This window comes from Pinus tabuliformis, chromosome Q (assembly GCF_031772625.1).
Source record: "Pinus tabuliformis cultivar Carrire ecotype Pingquan chromosome Q, CPIR1, whole genome shotgun sequence".
NCBI classification, from domain to species: domain Eukaryota; kingdom Viridiplantae; phylum Streptophyta; class Pinopsida; order Pinales; family Pinaceae; genus Pinus; species Pinus tabuliformis.
In genome coordinates, this window is record NC_142296.1 from 630,369,698 (window position 1) to 630,393,793 (window position 24,096).

A 24,096-nucleotide genomic window follows, 5' to 3' on the forward strand; every position below is an offset into this window, starting at 1 on the left:
AATTTTATGGTATTTTTTTTATCTCACGCCTGTTTATTTGGTTTTAGAATATATAGATTCTAATTTTGAATTATATGTAAATTGTCTGGTGGATTCCCTTTATATTTTTTTTCAACAAACAAGTCTTTCTATCTTGCATGAAACCTATGCTTTTCCATCTTAATATATGTATATCCTAAATATTTTTTTTATTAATATTATATTTAATCAATTTTTAATATCTAAATTAAAATTAAATTTGTTATTTATTTATTTTAAATGTTTTTGAAAAAACACTTAAAACACTAATGTTATCTATATCATTAATAACAATAAAAGTCCCAATTTCCATAATAGTGATGGTCATGCACTGATTTTGATGGCTTCTTCGAATTTTTTCCAATAGGAATCAATCCATTTTCCCAGAAGCGATTGGAACCGCAACCGCTATGGTTCCTACAACACGAGGAGAAAAAATGGCTGCTGCAACCATATAGCATATCAGAACCGCAGCAAAGGTCGCCACAAATATGATATTAAAAACCTTTCTCCAAGCCCTAACGTGCCTCAGTTTCTTGTCGAGCTTTTTCTTCTGCAGCTGAAGCTTCTCTAGCATCTGTGTGTGCCTTCTGTAAACAGAATCGAAATGCTTAAAGAAATCTTCAGAGAACGGGCTACCAGCAGTCTTAAAATTCGTCAGTTCCAACATTTTCTTGCACTGGGCCTCCAAAGGCGGTAGGTTTCCGGTGGAATCTGCTGAAGGGCGTTTTGAATAAACAGCTGGTTGTTCCTAGCCTTTCTGAGACAGTTCTCCAGCACAGTGCAGAAATCCAGGGTTTGTAAACTATTTTCGAAATACTCTCAAACCAGTTCAAACAAATCCCGGTTATTCCATATGTCCTCCTTGCATTCCAATAAGCCCTTAACCACCTCCTGGTCCATTTCCAGCAAGAAATCTACAGTCTCTCTTAGGGTTTCTAATGACACAGCGTACCTCAACGCCATTTGCCAGAGCATGAATAGTGCGCCCAGTTCGTGCTTGGAGCACCTCATCAAAGTTCTTCACATCTGGGTCGACTTTACAGGTTGCCACTAAAATAGTCAACTTTCATGATTTCAATATTTTAATTATTATTTTATATTTTAATTATTATTTTATGTGTATTATCAACTTAACATAAAGAGGCTAAATAATTTAAATTTAATATAACAATTATTATTTCAAATCAATTATAATTTTTCCAATTCAACAATTCCAATTTAATAATTTTATTGATTTTTTTTTATCTTTTGAGACATACTAGTATATGTAGTGTGTTTCCATCAGTACTTTATGGATTGAATTGTCTATGGTGTTTTGATGCTAGAGAACATAGTTTTTGCTTCTGCACTATGGATCAAACTAAGATTCACATTTAGAAAAAAATGAAACATCTCGTCAAAAGTTGTGAAAGTTCCAGCGTTAAGATCATAAACACTATAGTTTGTGTTCAGAAAAGCTTCAGGCATACGCTATGATTTTGGTCTTGGGTGGTAATTTCAGTTGGGCACATCCTATTGCAAGCAAAAAAGAATGTAGAACTCTGGCAAGAAAAGTATTTAGGATGGGAGAGATGGGACAAGAATGTGAAAAGATGGGATAGAATGCACCATCACAAAAGAATTGTGAACTCATAAAGATGGTTAGCAATTTACATAGCCTGCATCATAACAAAAATATCACCATGAATGAATAAGAACTTCCAACATGTCAAAACAAAAATATCACCATGAATGAATAAGAACATCCAACATGTCACAAGGAACCAAAAAAATCACCATGAATGAATAAGAACTTCCAACACGTCACAAGGATGAAAAATATCATCAAATCCATGATGAGAGTTGGCTCAAGATTTTCTTTTGAAAAAGTGGTTCCTCTATAATAAGATTCTAGCATGTGAAAGTAGAAAATGTCATCAAAACCCCGACGAGAGATCAGGATGGAAGATTTTCGTTTGAAAAAGTGGTTCCTCTCTTTGTTAATAAAATAATATGAAGTAAGCATTTGCAAAAAAGATGTGGCTTGCATGCCGATTTGTACAAGCTAGAAAGTTTTGCTGAAAAGGCCTTAAATATTATTTAATGCATTTATAAGCATAATATTTAACACTCGTCACATGTACCTTCAATGAAAAAAAGTTCTAAATGTGATATTCACCGCATTTTAACACACTTTGGATTTATAAATTACAATCAACAACTACTTTTCAAAGAGAGAAATTATAAATTATAATCAACAGCGGTTTCGTAAAGAAAAATAAATTATAAATTACAATCAACCACTGTTTATGAAAGAGAAATAAATTATAAAATACAATCAACAACTGCTTGTGAAAGAGAGAAATAAATTAAACATAAAAGTTGGTTTGAGGACACAAAATTTGTTGTTCACACATTTCCATAAGAAATATTAAGCAATCAACTTGTGGTTGGGGTTGGAGTATTATTGTCTTTTAAGCTTTGTGTTTTTAGCCAAGCTCATTAGTTGAACCAACATTTTTAGGGGCTTTTTGTTGTCCAAGATGGCATGATGACATGGGCTAGAGAGGGAACTTATCATTCAAGGATTTTGGAAGATGGTTATGAGGCTAGCTGTGGTAACTTTGCAATGTGCCTTGAAGAACTCGATCAACATGATGCATTGACAATACATCAAAGTGTTTGGAAAATCTAGATTGAGTGTAACAAAGTTTATAAGAGACTCTTTATGCATAATGCTAGGAGCCTCGCTCCCAATGCTCACAACGATGAGAATATAGAGATGGACACAAATTAAAGCAATGTTAGTACATGGGAAACACTGAGTAGGTTGAGTCTAATTAAACAAAATTGTGCCCCCTGTGTTTTTCACCTCTCCCCAGTGATTAAAAAAAAGGCAAACAACTTTAGACACTAAGTAGGTTGAGTCTAATTAAACAAAATTGTGCCATTCAAATAGCTTATGTGGGTTGCCTATGCCTTTCTCCTCTCCCTGATGATTACAAAATAAATAAAAGCAAATAACTTTAATTCTAATGATTAGAACTACTTGAAACATAATAACCAAGGTAAATTTTGACCCAAAAGGGTGGTGTTCCATGAGATGAATGCAAGGAATTATGTCCCCAAATGGAAAATTTCCATGATATTGTGGAATGGAGGTGGCCACAAAAGTTGGAGACCCAACTAAGAAAAGTTTGTATAGCTATAATACCATAGAAAATGTTTGGTTGGTTCTTAGGGTGACTAAAAGGGGGCATTCTGGTGAGGTGTTGCCAAGGAGGGCTAATGATGGCCAAGCGTTTGGCCCCAATAATGAGGGACTAGGAAAGAAAGGGTTTATGAAGCTCAATGAAGGGTTTTCATAAACTGTGAAGCCAAAAGAGCCAAGTTTTCTAGCATCTAGATTTGAGATTCCATATTAGTTTAAAAACGTCTAACACACATTGAGGACAAAGCTACATGCAATGATAAGTTCCTTTATGCTTCTTGTAGGCATTGGACTTGTTCCAATCTTTCCACTATGTTAGTTGGTATTGCAATTTTAGCTTTATGAGAGGGTATTAAGGATATGATCATTAATGTTGTTGAGGAAAAATTTAAATGGTCTGGCCAATCAAAATACATATTTTAGCTCAAACAATGAGACTTAGTGTTGAGTTTATCATTGAATAAGTTTTTAATTACCTTTATGCCTCCCCTAAAAACCCTTAGGGTCAAAAGCCATGTTTTCTTAGCGAGTGTTTTCCTTCATGCAACTAGATTGGACACCCCAAAGATAATGTTCATTGAAAGATAAACTAGTTTTTAGAATTTTTCCTAAGCCAAATTAGAGAAGCCTTCTTAGCCTCTCTTTATGTGTTGATGCTTTGAGCAACAAAAGTTCCTTTCACTTTTACCATGGTTGGGGCCTAGGAAGAGAGTGAAAATATAAGCATCCCATGATTTTTTGTTTAAGAAAGCTCCTTGAAAAATGTAACCTTGAAGGACCTTGAGGTTTGATTTTCTTCTAATGCCTTAATAATACATTTATGACACAGTGTTCAAGCTTGATTATGGGTTATAAGGGTCCCCATGCCCCATAACCCTTAGGAGTAAGGAAAAGATCTAATTGCTCAAATGAAAATATTTTCCCATGTCCAGGTTAATTAATAGGGCATTGCAAAGAGACTCCTATAAACAATTACATGCAATAACTGATCTGATAATCACCCTATGAGTGATCTCAGTTAAGATTTATTACATGAAGGTATTACAGACTCATGTGTTGGTGTGTGTGTTGAGATTGCAACAAGATGATGGAGCTTAATGAAAAGAGTCGCCTTCACTAAGTGGGCCCACAGACAAATTATGGCGCAAGTTCTATTTTTGATCCCAGCAGGGATGACCACAGTGTGGGTGACCACAGTATGAGTGATCACAGTGTGGGTGACCACAGTGTGAGTGATCACAGTGTGAGTGATCAAAGTCTATTTTTAGACTGGCTGTCAAAAATAGAAAAGTCAAATATTATTGTCTCATAATAATATTTGGACTATAAACTTGATCTTATTCTCTTGGAGCACTTCAGGTTGAGCTACAGATGTGGCCCATGCAACTGTCAGAAGGAAGTACGCTTTTCTTATGAGTCAGTTGAGTTGTTGCATGCATGACTTCAGTTAGAACTCAAGTGAGTTGAGTTTAGTGGACTGGAGGTGCAGTTGATGGAGTTGTGTTCAGTTTAGCTTTGTTAAACTCGTTGTATTTAGTCTAACTGGCAAATAGACTAGAGATGAGTTGGGTGAATTAGTTATTAATTAATTCACAAGTTATTAACTCATAATGCAACTATAGAATACATAAGTTAACTCAGTTGCATGTCAGTGCATGTTCAATTCACCAGGGACAAGTGTTAGAGGATCATATTGCTATCAGTTGTGACTATAGTTGTGCATGATGATTTGCACAATCAGAGGGATTGAGTATGCCAATGAATTGGACAATATCAAGAATTATAGCCTGTGCTCACGTCCAACAGAGTGTGAGTGATTCTTTGTAGGTGAAATACGAGTTTGGTAAACCATTCTCATCAGTTCTTAAGCAGGTATTGAGCTAGAGAGGCAGGCAAGCAGTAGAATAGATTTGGAGATCAGATCTGAGCTGTATTGTGTGTAACAGGTGGAGCTGGTACTGGATTGCTTGTGATAAGCATTGTACTTTGTAATGTTACATGGTCTCAATCATTAATATACAGATAATGTGGGGTTTTTAGCGAGATGCTTTCCTTGGGTTACATACTGTGTTAATGTGTGAATGCTCTTGATGTTTTATTGTTATTGATGCTGCTATATTGATGATCAACATAGAGGAGCTTATGTATTGTGTATATATTCCGCAATAGTACATGATTAGGATAATCTCTGTTGAATATGTGTTAAATTATTCAAAATTTCTACATGGTATCAGAGCGATCTAGATAATTGTAGAAAAAGTTTCTACATGGTATCGGAGTTGTTGATCATCAGATCTACTATTCAGGAAGTGTTTACATTCTATTTCTTCAGGCAGAGTCTGTAATCGGGCCAGGTAGCTTTTGGATTCATCCTTCCTTTGGAAGGTGAGATATCCGGTGAATGCCCATACAGTCAATCTCTGTACGAGAAATAGTGTGTTCTCACGAATCTTAGATCTGAGGCAGTTGAGTTGGTTGCTGGTGGAATTCGAATTTGCAGCAGTGTTTTCTTGGTGACAACGCAATAATGTCTTTCAACGGATTGCGATTGGAGTATGCTCTTGAGGGCAGCTCAAACTATATTGCATGGAAGGACAGGATGGAGGTAGTATTGGATGATAACGGGCTAAAGGAGTTCATAGAGACGGATGTCCCAAAGCCTACTGATGCTACTCAAGCTGATGCTTGGCAAAAGAAGACAGCAAAATGTCGAAGGATTCTGTTGGGGGGTGTGAAGGATCACATTGTGTCCAGCCTCCATGGAAAGGCTACTCCATATTTGATGTGGAAATCATTAACATAATTATTCCAAAGCAAGAGCGATCAGAGGAAGCTGGCGCTCAAAGATAAACTCAGAAACATCAAATGCTAGAAGGGTGACAGTATACCCAAGTATCTCACGAAGTTCACTCAGTGTCGAGATGAGCTGGGAAGTGTGGGGGTTACTGTCGATGATGAGGACTTGGTGAGCTTGGCTCTCCTTGGTCTTCCGAAGAGTTGGCATTCCTATCAGGACTTTGTCAATGGTCAGGAGAAATTGCCAGGATGGGAAAGACTATGGTCAGATCTTGTGCAGGAGGAGATCAGGCGGAGTACCAGGGACAAATCTTTGTCAAAGGGAGCTGATGAAGAGAATTGTGCTTTGGCTGCCAAAGCAAAGAAAGGGAAGAGCAAGAAAGCTTCTCAATCTGGTGCGAAAGGTAAGAAGCAGGATATGTCCAAGGTGAAGTGTTTCACTGTCACCAGCATGGACACTATGCCACTAATTGTCTGCAGAAGAAGAAGAACAAGCAGGGTGCTGGATCTTCAGCAGGAGAGGCTCTAGCCTCACAGTTTGAGCTTGATTTTTCATTGATCGCATGCTTGGTTTCAAGTGTGATGGGATCGGTGTGGGTCTTGGATAGTGGTGCGTATTTTCACATGACGGGAGATAGAGATTTGTTCTCTGATCTGGAGGACAAAGATCTTGGAGTGCACATCGAGATGGGCGATGATGGTAGATACAGTGCGACCGGTATCGGTACCATTTCCTTTGAGAGGGAGTCTGGTAAACCCTTCGTATTGAAGGAAGTCATGCATGTTCCAGGATTGAAGAAGAATCTCATCTCAGTGGCGATGTTAGAAGACAAGGGGTATGATGTTGTTTTCAGCAAGGGAAAGGCTTTCCTGCGCAGCAAGACAACTGGTGAGACCCGGAAGATAGGGGTTTGAGTGAGGAACCTTTATCAGTTGCATGTAGATGGATGCGCAGCAATGGCGGGCAAGGCAGAAGGATTGGTGAGCCGGGATGATGGCGAGTTGTGGCACAGGAGATTGGGTCACCTTCACCATGGAGCCTTGAAGATACTGCAACAGATCACTACAGGGCTTCCTAAAGGCACACTTGCGTAGTCAGATCAGTGCAAGGGGTGTATTTTGGGGAAGTTTGTGAAAGCCACCTTTCACGAGAAGGATAGTCGCGCCACGACGATCCTTGAGAGAATTCACATAGATGTGTGTGGACCTTTCTCAGTTGCTTCGACAACAAAACACAGGTATTATGTGATTTTTGTTGATGATTTCTCTCGTAAGTGCTGGATCTTCTTCATGCAGAAGAAGAGCGAGACATATTCAAAGTTCTGTGAATTCAAAGCACTGGTCGAGAAGGAGTTGGGGAAGAAGGTGAAGGCTCTTAGGAGCGATAATGGTGGTGAATACATCTCGGACGAGTTCAAGGATTTCTGCAGGGCAGAAGGGATTCGTAGAGAGCTCATAGCTCCCCATAACTCACAGCAGAACATGGTAGCTGAGCGGAAGAATAGAACGATTGTGGGTGCTGCACGGGCAATGTTGCATGATCAGGGCCTACCCCTTCACTTGTGGGCAAAAGCATGCAATACAACAGTTTATGTGCAGAACCGTTGTCCTCATAGGATACTTGGCATGAGTACACCCGACGAGACTTATTTTGGTAAGAAGCCTGATCTTTCTCATTTGAGGATTTTTGGTGCTAACATTTACATGCATGTGACGAAGGATGCTAGGAAGAAGTTGGAACCGACCGCAGAGGTTGGGATATTTGTGGGGTACACTGATATTCCCCACAACTATCGTGTGTATTTTCCAGATAGTGGTAAAACTGTTATGCGACGGGATATAAAATTTTAGGAGGAGAAAGCCATGAAGTGTTCGCTTGAGAGGGAGCTACACTTGCATGCAGATGATGAGCTATTAGTTCCTAAGGATGAGCTTTAGGACGTGGATCAACCACAGGATGAGGTTCATGGAATGGAAGAGACCACTCATGCAGTGCCAACCATCAGAGGGCGAAAGCGCTTGAGAGAAGCTGAGCGACTGGCTCAAGATGCAGAGAAAGTTGTAGGACCACCTACGACCCAACGCAGGCAGAGATAGTCACCTGATCGGTACACTGGATACATGGCTCTTATGAGCAAGTGTGTTGTGACTGAGCCATCCTCTTTCGAGGAAGCTGTGGAGGATCCCTCATGGGTAGACACCATAGTGGAAGAGTATGATTCTATTGTCAGAAACAGTGCATGGGAGATTGTTCCTAGACCGGAAGGGAAATCAGTGGTGGGTTCGAGATGGATCTACAAAGTTAAGTAGGCAGCTGACGGGAGTGTGGAGAAGTACAAGGCAAGATTTGTTGCGCGAGGCTTTTCACAGATAGAGGGGATTGATTATGAGGAGACCTTTGCACCTGTCGCAAGGTATTCTTCCATAAGGACGATTCTTGCTCTCTCAACACAGATGGGATGGCACATTCATCAGATGGATGTGAAGACTGCGTTCCTCAACGGAGTCATTGAGGAGGAGGTGTACATTGAGCAGCCCGAAGGCTTTGAGGTGTTCAGTAGCGAGTTGCATGTGTGCAGGCTCAAGAGAGTGCTGTATGGGTTGAAGCAAGCACCACGTGCTTGGTACACACGGATAGACAGCTATTTCACAGGACTTGGATTCTCCAAGAGCGAGGCAGATCCTAACCTATACTAGATTGTGGTGGAGGGTAAGTTGCTTATCATTGTACTGTATGTTGATGATTTGATTCTAACGGGTGATGAGCTGTTGATACTGTCATGCAAGAAGGATCTTGCTACAGAGTTTGAGATGAAGGATTTGGGCCTCCTTCACTATTTCCTAGGATTGGAAATATGGCAGCGCAGTGGTGGAATGTTTGTTTCTCAGGGCAAGTATGCTCGAGAGATACTGGAGAAGTTCAACATGCATGGATGCAAGCCTGTTGATACTCCTCTTCCTGGAGGTTGGAGGAAGGAGGATGCCACTTCGAGAGAAGAAGTGGATGCCACTGTTTATCGACAGTTGGTGGGGTCGCTGATGTATTTGGTCAATACATGACTTGATATATGCTATGTAGTTAACCAGCTTTCACAAGCTATGGTTAAGCCTACCAAGCTCTTCTGGAAGGTGGGCAAGCATGTATTGCGCTACTTGAGAGGTACATCGGGATATGGTTTATGGTACAGACAAGAGGATGAGGTGAAGCTATGTGGCTTCACGGATGCAGATTGGGCAGGGAGCCCAACGGACAGAAAGAGCACATCAGGAGGGGTCTTCAGTATTGGATCGATAACAGTTTCTTGGTACAGCAGGAAGCAGAGATCCGTGGCACTCAGTTCAGCGGAGGCCGAGTATATGGCAGCAAGTTTGGCTGCGTGCGAGGCTATATGGATGAGGAAGATCCTGGTTGGTTTGTTCGATTCTCATTTGGATCCTACTGTGATTTACTGTGATAACCAGAGTTGCATTAAACTCTCGGCTAATCATGTATTTCATGATAGATCTAAGCATATTGACATCAGGTACCATCATATCAGAGATTGTGTGCAGCGGAGGATCATGTTGCTTTCATACATTCCAACGGAGGATCAGGATGCTGATATTCTGACGAAGGCTCTCACCAGGAGAAAATTCGAGTACCACCAAGGCAGGATAGGGGTTGCTGATAATCCATATCTTGTCGAGAGGGAGTGTTGAGATTGCAACAAGATGATGGAGCTTAGTGAAAAGAGTCGCCTTCACTAAGTGGGCCCGCAGGCAAATTATGGCGCAAGTTCTATTTTTGATCCCAGCAGGGATGATCACAGTGTGGGTGACCACAGTATGAGTGATCATAGTGTGGGTGACCACAGTGTGAGTGATCACAGTGTGAGTGATCAAAGTCTATTTTTAGTCTAGCTGTCAAAAATAGAAAAGTCAAATATTATTGTCTCATAATAATATTTGGACTATAAACTTGATCTTATTCTCTTGGAGCACTTCAGGTTGAGCTACAGATGTGGCCCATGCAGCTGTCAGAAGAAAGTACGCTTTTCTTATGAGTCAGTTGAGTTGTTGCATGCATGACTTCAGTTAGAACTCAAGTGAGTTGAGTTTAGTGGACTGGAGGTGCAGTTGATGGAGTTGTGTTCAATTTAGCTTTGTTAAACTGGTTGTATTTAGTCTAATTGGAAAATAGACTAGAGATGAGTTGGGTGAATTAGTTATTAATTAATTCACAAGTTATTAACTCATAATGCAACTATAGAATACATCAGTTAACTCAGTTGCATGTCAGTGCATGTTCAGTTCAGCAGGGACAGGTGTTAGAGGATCACATTGCTATCAGATGTGACTATAGTTGTGCATGATGATTTGCACAATCAGAGGGATTGAGTATGCCAATGAATTGGCCAATATCAAGAATTATAGCCTGTGCTCACGTCCAACAGAGTGTGAGTGATTCTTTGCAGGTGAAATACGAGTTTGGTAAACCATTCTCATCAGTTCTTGAGCAGGTATTGAGCTGGAGAGGCGGCAAGCAGTGGAATAGATTTGGAGATCAGATCTGAGCTGTATTGTGTGTAACAGGTGGAGCTGGTACTGGATTGCTTGTGATAAGCATTGTACTTTGTAATGTTACATGGTCTCAATCATTAATATACAGATAGTGTGGGGTTTTTAGCGAGATGCTTTCCCCGGGTTACATACTGTGTTAATGTGTGAATGCTCTTGATGTTTTATTGTTATTGATGCTGCTATATTAATGATCAACGTAGAGGAGCTTATGTATTGTGTATGTATTCCACAATAGTACATGATTAGGATAATCTCTATTGAATATGTGTTAAATTATTCAAAATTTCTACATGGTATCAGAGCGAGCTAGATAATTGTAGAAAAAGTTTCTATAGTGTGTCTATGTTATTTAGGCAACGGATCGATCAGATTGCAAATACACAGACATTTGAAATGGAAAACAACAGAGAAATACAGTAAGCAATATAAGAACACAAGAATTTAATAAGGAGTTCACCCTATCCTCCAGGGCTACGTCTCCGGTCCAGCTCTCAGTGGTGGCCTTCTTTTATTGTGTCTTAAAGCAGAGAATTACAATGAAGGAGCTCAATGTGAGTCTCCTGAACATAATTTGCTTGGCAGGGTGGTTCTTGGATGCCCCAGGCCACTAGAGTACACAAACACTTTTCCTTACCAGCTTTGTGACCTTTCTAGTCTTCAATGGAGAGAGTCCAATCTGGTGCTCAGTCCGGACAGATCCTCTCAGGGATGGCTTGAATCTCTCAAGCTCTCTGGTGCTCGATGCTGCCTTTGATTAGCTCGGCCCTTTGTCTTCCGTTCTTCTTTGCTTCACTGTCTTTCCTTTCTCTATTCTTCCTTTCTGTGTTTGACCTTCCTTTCGGTGTCCCGTCCTCTTGTTTTTATGCTTTGCCTGTGCATGGCTTTAAGGCCATTCGAGCTCATGGCTATTCGCTTCCCCTTCCACTTCTATCGGTTCGCTTGCTACAACTTCGCTTGGAGTTCCCCGTTCCGGCGTCATCATTAGACTCACAGGGAGTGGCCACATGTCCTCCTGTAGCTGTGCCAACTCGCTTCGTCGGTTCAGTTTTTCCGTTACGTCGTGGAATGAGTCTTCTGCCACCTTGGCAGTCAAATCGGACGTCAAATTCTTATAAATCGTGGCTTAATCCCCCCTTTCGATTCCACTTTCCCATCGGGCGCGATCTCAACCATTAGATTTGGGGCCTCTAGATTCGACGCCATTCGCACATTTCGCATGGTTGACTTGCTCCACTGTTAGTGCGCGATGAGTGGCGGTTTTCTCTCTCCTCCGCTTGCCACGCATCGGTCGCTGAGTGGAATCGCTCCATTTTTTCCAATTCCGCTTATCGCTTGAGGGTGCCCCTAATCAATACCGCCGGTTTTCAGAGCGCAGGTCCCACCTTTGCCTTTAGCCCCTTTTTTCCCATGGTTTTCCTGACTCTCATGTGACTGAGCGCTCGAGGCTTCTCCTTCTCGAGGGGTTTTGCCTAGCGATGCGTGATTAAAAACTGCCTCCTTTTCCCAATCAGGGCATCCCAAGGGCTAGTTTCGCCTCCTGCGTAGTCTCCATGGGCCTCAGTCAGCGCGCTTTGACCGAGGTCCTTGTTGTTCCACGCTGGCTACTAACTGCCACTGTTTAGAGGTGTTTTTGATCGTTGCTCTTAATTCTTTGAAGCCTGTCCGACCTGATACAGTCATGGTTTTCTGATGACTTTTCTTCATGGATCCAATTTGGATCACGACCTTCCCACTGAAAAGCTTTTGGACCACCAAAAGTTGGTTTTCAAGCATCGACTAAGTGAGGGTATTGTTTTCTCACTTGCCCAATCTCAATCCACTTTGCACTGCTTGGCTTTGAACCTTTGAGCCCTACTCTGAGGTACTCAACATCTCCTCTGCATGTCATCCTCACCTTCCTATCCAGTGCTGTGTCTTCTTGCAATTCATTAAAATATTTAGGTAGCAGGTCATCGATAGAAGGCAATTGACTCTGTTCTTCAGGATCCTCAATCATTGAGGGTTCAAACAATCTCAAGCAATCTGCATTTATGACTGAGTAGATGTGCATGTAAGCTGGGAGATCAAGGCAAAAAGCATTCTCACCAATCTTCTCAAGTATTTTGAAAGGTCCATACCTGATAGGCTTTAGATTTTTACCTTCACCTTGCATCCTATCCTTGATGATATACAAACAGACCTGGTCACCAACTTGAACCATCCGATGCCTGTCATGCCTAGCCTTATATTTGGCTTGGTTCTTCTCCAGCTGTTCCTGTACTGCCTGGTGGATCTCTTGGATTTGTTCAATGAACCTAGTTGCCTTGTCCACATCGCTGTGTCCATCAACTATGGGATCTTTACCAAAGACAAAATCTAAAGGAGACCTTGGTGTGAAACCAAAACAAGTCTCAAAAGGAGATCTCTGTGTAGAAGAATGTTTTGCTCTGTTGTAAGCATGCTGCACATAACACAAATGTTCACCCCAAGGCTTAGGATGTTTGCTGCAATATCCCCTGAGTAACTGGATCACTGTCCTATTAACTACTTCTGTCTGGCCATCAGTTTGTGGATGAAAAGCTGTGCTTTCTTTAGTTTGGTGTCCATCAGCTCCCACAGACTTGACCAAAACTTCCCCACAAATCGGCTGTCCCGATTAGATACAATGGAAGTGGGTAATAAAAAATGAACCCATACATGTTCAAAGAACAATTTTGCAGTCTGTTCAGCGGTAACCTGCTTATTATAAGGTATCAAAATACACATTTTGTTGAACCTATCAACAACAACATATAGATAATTATGACCTTTCCTAGATTTAGGCAGTCCTCCAACAAAATCCATGGAAACACTTTCCCAAGGGTGAGAAGGTACTAGTAAAGGAGTGTACAAGCCTAGTTTTCTGTTGCTAGGCTTGCTTTTAGCACACATAGTACATCCTCTTACATATCTAGAAACTGTCTCTTTCATTTTTGGCCAATAACAAAATCTTTGCATCTGTGCAACTGTTTTACTTACCCCAAGGTGACCTGATATCAGGGAAGTGTGTGCTTCTCTAATTATCTTTACTCTCTCAGTTTGTGGAATGCAGAGTTTCCCACAATGGTATAAGAGTTGGTTTACATGATAATCCAGTTCTTCTACTCTTTTGCCTTGACTCAAAGTTGCATATACATCTTTAAGGTCTATATCTTAAGCATATTGTTCAATGTAGCTTTCATGTAGCACAGAATTATGCTTAAGTATAGTAGATGCATTTATAATGGGTCTAGATATCATGTCCGCAACTTTGTTATGTATGCCCTTTTTATATTTGATGACTAAATGAAACTGTTGTAGAAAACCCATCCATTTGTAGTGTCTTGATTGCTGCAACTTAGTTTAGGAGTGTAGATATTGAAGTGGTTGATGATCAGTATGTATTACTGTCTCTTTGCCCATTAAGTAATGTTTCCACTTGTTCACACTCTGAACTAATGCATACAATTATTTATCATATGTAGGATAGTTAACTACTGCAGGATTAAAGGTCTCAGAATGATAACATATGGGTTTACCGTGCTATGTCAACACTGCTGCCATGGCATAGTTACTGGCATCAGTTTGGATCTTAAATGGTCTTTGCAGATCAGGCAATGCTAGTACAAGGGTTGTACTAATCTTTTCTTTTAAGGTGTCAAAGGCTTTCTGATGTTTGCCTCCCCACTGAAACACCTTGTTCAATCCTGTTAAAGCATGTAAGGGTACTGCAATTGAGGAAAAGTTAGAAATGAACTTCCTCCAATATTGTGCTGCTCCTAGGAAGCTTCTCACTTCTGTAGCAGACTTGGGTTTAGGCTAGTTTACAATGACTGCCACTTTAGAGGGATCTATCTTCAATTCACCACCCCCTACTATATGACCCAAATAATTCAGAGATGTCTTGCTAAATTCACATTTTGAGAGTTTAACATAAAGTTTTTCTCTTTTCAAAACATCTAGTGTCTGCTTAACATTCTTTAAGTGTTCTTCCCACGTTTTACTAAAAATCAGAATGTCATCCAGATACACAATAACAAAATCATCAAGAAAAGGTCTGAGTACATCATTCATTAATCTCATGAAAGTAGCAAGAGCGTTAGTTAAGCCAAAAGGCATAACCAACCACTCATACAATCCCTGCGTTGTTTTGAAAACAGTCTTCCATGTATCTTGTTCTGCAACTTTGACCTGATGGTATCCACTGTGCAAGTCTAGCTTGGTGAAATAAACAGCTTCCTTCAGTTGATCTAAAATATCATCTATGTGAGGAAGGGGATAACGATTTTTGATCGTTATCTTATTCAGTGCTCAGTAATCAATGCACATTCTCCATGAGCCATCTTTCTTTCTAACCAAAATGATTGGTGACCCACATGGTGATGTGCTAGGCCTGATGAACCCCTTTTCGAGCAACTCCTGCACATGTTTCTTAATTTCAGCATTCTCTAAAGCTGAAAACCTATACATCCCAATGTTAGGCAATGGAGCATCTTGCAGCAATAATATCATGTACTATTTCCTTTTTGGGTGGCAGACCTTTAGATTCCCGAAACAAGATATCCTATTCTGAAACAACCTTTCCTATATCAGCTTGTTGTTTAGCATTACAACCCTCAAATACATTGGTTTTATCAGGTTTCTTTTCCTTTACAATCATCAGTAAGAATTGTTTGCATGAATTTATCATTCTTTTCATCTACCCTGAGTTTATGAGAGTATAATTATTCTTTAGCTAATGAGCTCTTACAAAGTATTTGATTCCATCTTTAACAAGTAGATACTTGTTCTCATCTCTATAGAAAATATCCTTTCTATCATACAAGTACGAACTTCCTAAAACAATTCCACATATATCCAAAGGAATTATGTCTAACTCCACCTCATCTACAATCGCTAACCCAAAAGAAAATTTGAGTTTGCACTGTCTAGTTACTTATAGTTGTGCTTTATCATTCAACCATCCTAATGGGTATGCTTTCTTGTGAGGTGTGGTTGCTAATCCCAATCTCTTTACAATTGCTTCAGAAATTAAATTTACTTGTGAGCCGCTATCAAACAAAGTATCAATTTTTTGATGTTTGGAAATAACTCAAATATGGAAAAGCTCATGTCTTTTTCTCTCATTTTCTTCATCAATAATAGATTGAGTAGAATTACTAGTAGATGCTTCATAATTCTTACCTTTTATACCTGTGGTTGCAATGGTTGTTTCATCTCCCGAGTCTGACCCCAAATCTTTCTGAATCACTGCAACAACCTTCTTCTTCTTACCCTCGAACTTCTTAGGTCTCAGCTCTGGATGCAGAATCCAACAATGCTCATTATCATGCCCATCCTTTTTACAGTGAGTGCATGAAGCTTTGCTTTTCTATGCAGTGTTAGCCTTCCTTGCTTTCCACTTCTACGTTCTTTTCTCCTTGCTCTTGCTTGTAGTGGGTTGGGATGGTCCCCCAACTTTTGGATTTCCATTCTTTCCTCTAGCTTCTAGATGAGTAGCTTGTACAGATACCTCATCTGTACTAGTGGGATTGAACATGAGGATGATATGCCTCATGTAGCTATGTAGACCACCAATGTACTTCAACAGAGTTTCTGGTGCGTCTAATGAAATTCCTAGAATCAATGCTCTCTTTCTAAATTCTTGAGTGTACCCTTGCACACTTTGCCCTTTAAACTGCTGAAGAGTTTGCCAACTCATCATGGCTTGTTGCATGTAGGCCAATGTGTAGAACTGCTTTTTGATTGCAGAAACAAATTCATTCGAGACAGAGAAAGTCTTACCATGTCTTTTCATATCAGCTTGGGTTCTGCCTTCCCACCAAACTAAGGCAGTGCCTCCTAGGCATAGGCTTGCCAGTTGAATCTTGCTCTTGTCTGAGTTGATGTTATATACTCTGCAATAAACATCAATTTGTCTAATCCAATTGTCCACCTTTTCTGCATTTAACTCTCCATCATATATAGGCAGATCAAATTTAACATCTAGTTTGATTAATAATGCTTTCTTGTTATGCACAAGGCTATTAGGAGGTGTGAGAAAGCTTTCCTCTTTCCCTTTTCCATTGGGGTGGTTATGGAAGTGAGACTCATCTTCTTCTTTGTATTGTTTAGAGCCCGATGAGTCCTCATCCTTATGTTTTCTAAAGTCCCTATACATTTTTTCTTCTATGGACTTTATAGCTAGGAAGTTTTTTATGAATTGAGGGTCTGGCCCTATAGAACCTTCTTTTGACATTGTCTTCCGAGGATAGACTCTCCCAATTTCAAGATTAGTTTCCACCAACTCTCCTTTTCCTAATTTGAGCTTTGATCTAGTGAGCATTCAACAGCTAAACCAACACAAGCTTGTCTAACCTTTACAGCCTAGAGTGATCTCAGTTAAGATTTATTACATGCAGGTATTACAAACTCATGTGTTGGTTTGTGTCTATGTTATTTAGGCAACGGATCGACTAGATTGCAAATACATAGACATTTGAAATGGAAAACAACGGAGAAATACAATATGCAATATAATAACACAAGAATTTAATAAGGAGTTCACCCTATCCTCTAGGGCTACGTCTTCGGTCCAGCTCTCAGTGGTGGCCTTCTTTTATTGTGTCTTAAAGTAGAGAATTACAATGAAGGAGCTCAATGTGAGTCTCCTGAACAGAATTTGCTTGGCAGGGTGGTTCTTGGATGCCCCAAGCCACTAGAGTACACAAACTCTTTTCCTTACCAGCTTTGTGACCTTTCTGGTCTTCAATGGAGAGAGTCCAATGTGGTGCTTAGTCCAGACAGATCCTCTCAGGGATGGCTTGAATCTCTCAAGCTCTCTAGTGCTCAATGTTGCCTTTGGTCAGCTCGGCCCTCTGTCTTCCATTCTGCTTTGCTTCACTGTCTTTCCTTTCTCTGTTCTTCCTTTCTGTGTTTGGTCTTCCTTTCGGTGTCCCGTCCTCTTGTTTTTCTGCTTTGCCTATGCATGGATTTAAGGCCATTCGAGCTCATGGTTGTTTGCTTCCCCTTCCACTTCTGTTTGTTCGCTTTCTACAACTTCGATTGGAGTTCCCTGTTCTGGCGTCATCATCAGACTCACAGGGAGTGGCCACATGTCCTTCTGCAGCTGCGCCAACTCGCTTCATCTGTTCGGTTTTTCTGTTATGTCGTGGAATGAGTCTTCTGCCACCTTGGCAGTCAAATCAGATGTCAAATTCTTATAAATCGCGGCTTAATCCCCGGTCAATTCCGCTTTCCCATCGAGCGTGATCTCAGCCGTTAGATTTGGGGCCTCCATATCCGACACCATTTGCAAATTTTGCACGGTTGACTTGCTTGACCGTTAGAGCGTGATGAGCGGTGGTTTTCTCTCTCCTCCGCTTGCCACGCGTCGGCTGCTGAGTAGAATCGCTTTGTTTTTGCCAATTCCGCTTATCGCTTGAGGGTGCCCCCGATCAATACCGCTAGTTTTCGGAGCGTGGGTCCCGCCTTTGCCTTTAGCCCCTTTTTTCCCACAGTTTTCTCGACTCTCATGTGACCGAGTGCTCAGGGCTTCTCCTTCTCGAGGGGTTTTTCCCAGAGATGCGCGATTAGCACCAATCGCGCATCAAAAATTGCCTCCTTTTCCCGATCTGAGCCTCCCAGGGGCTAGTTTCGCCTCCTGCATAGTCTCCATGTGCCTCGGTCAACACGATTTGACTGAGGTCCTCGTCGTTCCATGCTGGCCACTAACTGCCACTATTTAGAGGTGTTTTTAATCATTTCTCTTAATTCTTTGAAGCATGTCCGACCTGATATAGTCATGGTTTGCTGATGACTTTTCTTCATGGATCCAATTCGGATCATGGCCTTCCCATTGAAAATCTTTTGGACCGCCAAAAGTTGGTTTTCAAGCATCGACTAAGTGAGGGTATTGTTTTCTCACTTGCCCAATCTCAATTCACTTTGCACTGCTTGGCTTTGAACCTTTGAGCCCTACTCTGAGGTACTCAACATCTCCTCTGCATGTCATCCTCACCTTCCTATCCAGCACTATGTATTCCTGCAATTCATTAAGATATTCAGGTAGCAAGTCATCGATAGAAGGAAATTGACTCTGTTCTTCAGGATCCTCAATCATTGAGGGTTCAAACAATATCAAGCAATTTACATTTATGACTGATTATATGTGCATGTAAGCTGGGAGATCAAGGCGAAAAGCATTCTCACCAATCTTCTCAAGTATTTTGAAAGGTCCATATCTGATGGGCTTTAGCTTTTTACCTTCACCTTGCATCTTGTCCTTGCTGATATACAACCAGACCTGGTCACCAACTTGAAAACTATGCTCCATCCGATGCCTGTCATGCCTAGCCTTATATTTGGCTTGGCTCTTCTCCAGCTGTTTTTGTACTGCCTGGTGGATCTCTTGGATTTGTTCAATGAACCTAGTTGCCTTGTCCACATCGCTGTGTCCATCAACTATGGGATCTTTACCAAAGACAAAATCTAAAGGAGACCTTGGTGTGAAACCAAAACAAGTCTCAAAAGGAGATCTCTGTGTAGAAGAATGTTTTGCTCTGTTGTAAGCATGCTGCACATAACACAAATGTTCATCCCAAAGCTTAGGATGTTTGCTGCAATATCCCTTGAGTAACTGGATCACTGTCCCGTTAACTACTTCTGTCTGGCCATCAGTTTGTGGATGAAAAGCCGTACTTTTTTTAGTTTGGTGTCCATCAGCTCCCATAGACTTGACCAAAAATTCCCCACAAATCGGGTGTCCTGATCAGATACAATGGAAGTGGGTAATCCAAAATGAACCCATACATGTTCAAAGAACAATTTTGCAGTCTATTTAGCTGTAATCTTCTTATTACAAGGTATCAAAATACACATTTTGCTAAACCTGTCCACAACAACATATAGATAATTATGACCTTTCCTAGATTTAGGCAGTCCTACAACAAAATCCATGGAAACACTTTCCCAAGGGTGAGAAGGTACCAGCAAAGGAGTGTATAAGCCTAGTTTTCTATTGCTGGGCTTGCTTTTAGCACACATAGTACATCCTCTTACATATCTAGAAACTGTCTCATTCATTTTTGGCCAATAACAAAATCTTTGCATCTGTGCAACTGTTTTACTTACCCCAAAGTGACCTGATATCAGGGAAGTGTGTGCTTCTCTAATTATCTTTACTCTCTCAGTTTGTGGAATGCAGACTTTCCCATAATGGTATAAGAGTTGGTCCTTTACATGATAATCCAGTTCTTCTACTCTTTTTCCTTGACTCAAAGTTGCATATACATCTTTAAAGTCTATATCTTGAACATATTGTTCAATGTAGCTTTCATGTAGCACATAATTATGCTTAAGCATAGTAGATGCATTTATAATAGGTTTAGATAACATGTCTGCAACTTTGTTATGTATGCGCTTTTTATATCTGACGACTAAATAAAACTGTTGTAGAAAACCCATCCATCTGTAGTGTCTTGATTGCTGCAACTTAGTTTGGGAGTGTAGATATTGAAGTGGTTGATGATCAATATGTGTTACTATCTCTTTGCCCATTAAGTAATGTTTCCACTTTTTCACACTCTGAACTAATGCATATAATTCTTTATCATATGTATGATAGTTAACTATTGTAGGATTAAAAGTCTCAGAATGATAACATATGGGTTTACCATGCTGTGTCAACACTGCTCCCATGGCATAGTCACTGGCATCAGTTTGGATCTCAAATGGTCTTTGCAGATCAGGGAGTGCTAGTACAGGGGCTGTACTAATATTTTCTTTCAAGGTGTTAAAGGCTTTCTGATGTTTTCCTCCCCACTGAAACACCTTGTTCAATCCTGTTAAAGCATGTAAGGGCACTTCAATTGAGGAAAAGTTAGAAATGAACTTCCTCCAATATTTTGTTGCTCCTAAGAAGCTTCTCACTTCTGTAGTAGACTTGGGTTTAGGCCAGTTTACAATCACTGCCACTTTAGAGGGATCTATCTTCAATTCACCACCCCCTACTATATGACCCAAATATTTCAGAGATGTCTTGCGAAATTCACATTTTGAGAGTTTAACATAAAGTTTTTCTCTTTTCAAAACATCTAGTGTCTGCTTAACATGCTTTAAGTGTTCTTCCCACATTTTACTAAAAATCAGAATGTCATCCAGATACACAATAACAAAATCATCAAGAAAAGGTCTGAGTACATTATTCATTAATCTCATGAAAGTAGCAAGAGCATTAGTTAAGCCAAAAGGCATAACCAACCACTCATACAATCCCTGCTTTGTTTTGAAAGCAGTTTTCCATGCATCTTGTTCTACAACTCTGACCTGATGGTATCCACTGTGCAAGTCTAGCTTGGTGAAATAAACAGCTTCCTTCAATTGATCTAAAAGATCATCTATGCGAGGAAGGGGATAACGATTTTTGATCATTATCTTATTCAGTGCTCGGTAATCAATGCACATTCTCCACGAGCCATCTTTCTTTCTCACCAAAACGATTGGTGACCCACATGGTGATGTGCTAGGCCTGATGAACCCCTTCTCGAGCAACTCCTGCACCTGCTTCTTAATTTCAGCGTTCTCTAAAGCTGACAACCTGTACATCCCAATGTTAGGCAATGGAGCATCTTGCTGCAAAATAATATCATGTACTATTTCCTTTTTGGGTGGCAGACCTTTAGGTTCCTGAAACAAGATATCATATTCTGAAACAACCTTTTCTATATCAGCTTGTTGTTTAGCATTACAGCCCTCAAATACATTGGTTTTATCAGGTTTCTTTTCCTTTACAACCATCAGTAAGAATTGTTTGCATGAATTTATCATTATTTTCATCTGCCCTGAGTTTATGAGAGTATAATTATTCTTTAGCTTATGAGCCCTTACAAAGTATTCGATTCCATATTTAACAAGTAGATATTTGTTCTCAGTTCTATAGAAAATAGCCTTTCTATCATACAAGTAAGGACTTCCTAAAACGATTCCACATATATCCAAAGGAATTATGTCTAACTCCACCTCATCTACAAATGTTGACCCAAAAGAAAATTTGAGTTTGCACTGTCTAGTCACTTGTAGTTGTGCTTTATCATTCAACCATCCTAATGGGTATGGTTTCTTGTGAGGTGTGGTTGCTAATCCCAATCTCTTTACAATTGCTTCAGAAATTAAATTTACTTGTGAGCCACTACCAAACAAAGTATCAATCTTTTGATGTCAAGAAATAACTCGAATATGGAAAAGCTCATGTCTTTTTCTCTCATTTTCTTCATCAATAATAGATTGAGCAGAATTACTAGTAGATGTTTCAGAATTCTTATCTTTTATACCTGTGGTTGCAATGGTTGTTTCATCTTCTGAATCTGACCCCAAATCTTTCTGAATAGCTGCAATAGTCTTCTTCTTCTTGCCCTTGAACTTCTTAGGTCTTAGCTCTAGATGCAAAATCCAACAATTCTCATCATCATGCCCATCCTTTTTATAGTGAGTGCATGAAGCTTTGCTTTTCTGTGCAGTGTTAGCCTTCCTTGCTTTCCACTTCTACTTTCTTTTCTCCTTGCTCTTGCTTGTAGTGGGTTGGGATGGTCCCCCAAATTCTGGATTTCCATTCTTTCCTCTAGCTTCTAGATGAGTAGCTTGTACAGATACCTCATCTATACTAGTGGGATTGAACACGAGGATGGTATGCCTCATGTAGCTATGTAGACCACCAATGTACTTCAACAGAGTTTCTGGTGAGTCTAATGAAATTCCTAGAATCATTGCTCTCTTTCTAAATTCTTTAGTGTACCCTTGCACACTTTGCCCTTTCAACTGCCGAAGAGTTTGCCAACTCATCATGGATTGTTGCATGTAGGCCAATGGGTAGAACTACTTTTTGATTGCAGAAACAAATTCATTCGAGACAGAGAAAGTATTACCATGTCTTTTCATATCAGCTTGGGTTCTACCTTCCCACCAAACCAACGCAGTGCCTCCTAGGCGTAGGCTTGCCAGTTGAATCTTGTTCTTGTCTGAGTTGATGTTCTATACTATGCAATAAACATCAATTTGTCTAATCCAATTGTCCAAATTTTCTGCATTTAACTCTCCATCATATATAGGCAGATCAAATTTAACATCCAGTTTGATTAATAATGCTTTCTTGTTATGCACAGGGCTATTAGGAGGTGTGAGAAAGGTTTCCTCTTTCCTTTTTCCCTTGGAGTGGTTATGGAAGTGAGACTTATCTTCTTCTTTGTATTGTTTAGAGCCTGATGAGTCCTCATCCTTATGTTTTCTAAAGTCCCTATACATTTCTTCTTCCATGGACTTTATAGCTAGGAAGCTTTTTATGAATTGAGGGTCTGGCCACACAGAACTTTCTTCTGACATTGTCTTCCGAGGATAGACTCTCCCAATTTCAGGATTAGTTTCCACCAACTCTCCTTTTCCTAATTTGAGCTTTGATCTAGTGAGCATTCAATAGCTAAACCAACACAAGCTTGTCTAACCTTTACAACCTAGAGCTCTGATACCACTTGATCTGATAATCACCCTATGAGTGATCTCAGTTAAGATTTATTACATGAAGGTATTACAGACTCATGTGTTGGTTTGTGTCTATGTTATTTAGGCAACAAATTGATCAGATTTCAAATACACAGACATTTGAAATGGAAAACAGTGGAGAAATATAATATGCAATATAAGAACACAATAATTTAATATGGATTTCACCTTATCCTCTAGGGCTACGTCTTCGGTCCAGCTCTCAGTGGTGGCCTTTTTTTATTGTGTCTTAAAGTAGAGAATTACAATGAAGGAGCTCAATGTGAGTCTCTTGAACAGAATTTGCTTGGCAGGGTGGTTCTTGGATGCCCTAGGCCACTAGAGTACACAGGCTCTTTTCCTTACCAGCTCTGTGACCTTTTTGGTCTTCAATGGAGAGAGTCCAATGTGGTGCTCAGTCCGGATAGATCCTCTCAGGGATGGCTTGAATATCTCAAGCTCTCTGGTGCTCGATGCTGCCTTTGGTTAGCTTGGCCCTCTGTCTTCCGTTCTGCTTTGCTTCATTGTCTTTCCTTTCTCTGTTCTTCCTTTCTGTGTTCGGTCTTCCTTTCGGTGTCCCGTCCTCTTGTTTTTCTGCTTTTCCTGTGCATGGCTTTAAGGCCATTCGATCTCATGGCTATTCGCTTCCCCTTCCACTTCAGTCAGTTCACCTGCTACAACTTCACTTGGAGTTCCCTGTTCCGGCGTCATCATTAGACTCACAGGGAGTGGCCACATGTCCTCCTGCAGCTGCGCCAAATTGGATGTCAAATTGGATGTCAAATTCTTATAAATCGCGGCTTAATCCCCCCTGTCAATTCCGCTTTCCCATCGGGCGCGATCTTAGTCGTTAGATCTGGGGCCTTCAGATCCGATGCCATTCGCACATTTTGCATGGTTGACTTGCTCGACTGTTAACGCGCGATGAGTGGTGGTTTTCTCTCTCCTCCGCTCGCCACGCATCCGCCGCTGAGTGGAATTGCTTCGTTTTCGCTAATTCCGCTTACCTCTTAACGGTGCCC

The 24,096-nt window shown here is 40.5% G+C and overlaps 1 pseudogene; it reads right to left on the reverse strand.

Moving 5' to 3' along the window:
• Positions 1–241: 241 nt before the first annotated feature.
• Positions 242–23,785, reverse strand: LOC149221038 (UPF0496 protein At4g34320-like; annotated as a pseudogene).
• Positions 23,786–24,096: the final 311 nt, after the last annotated feature.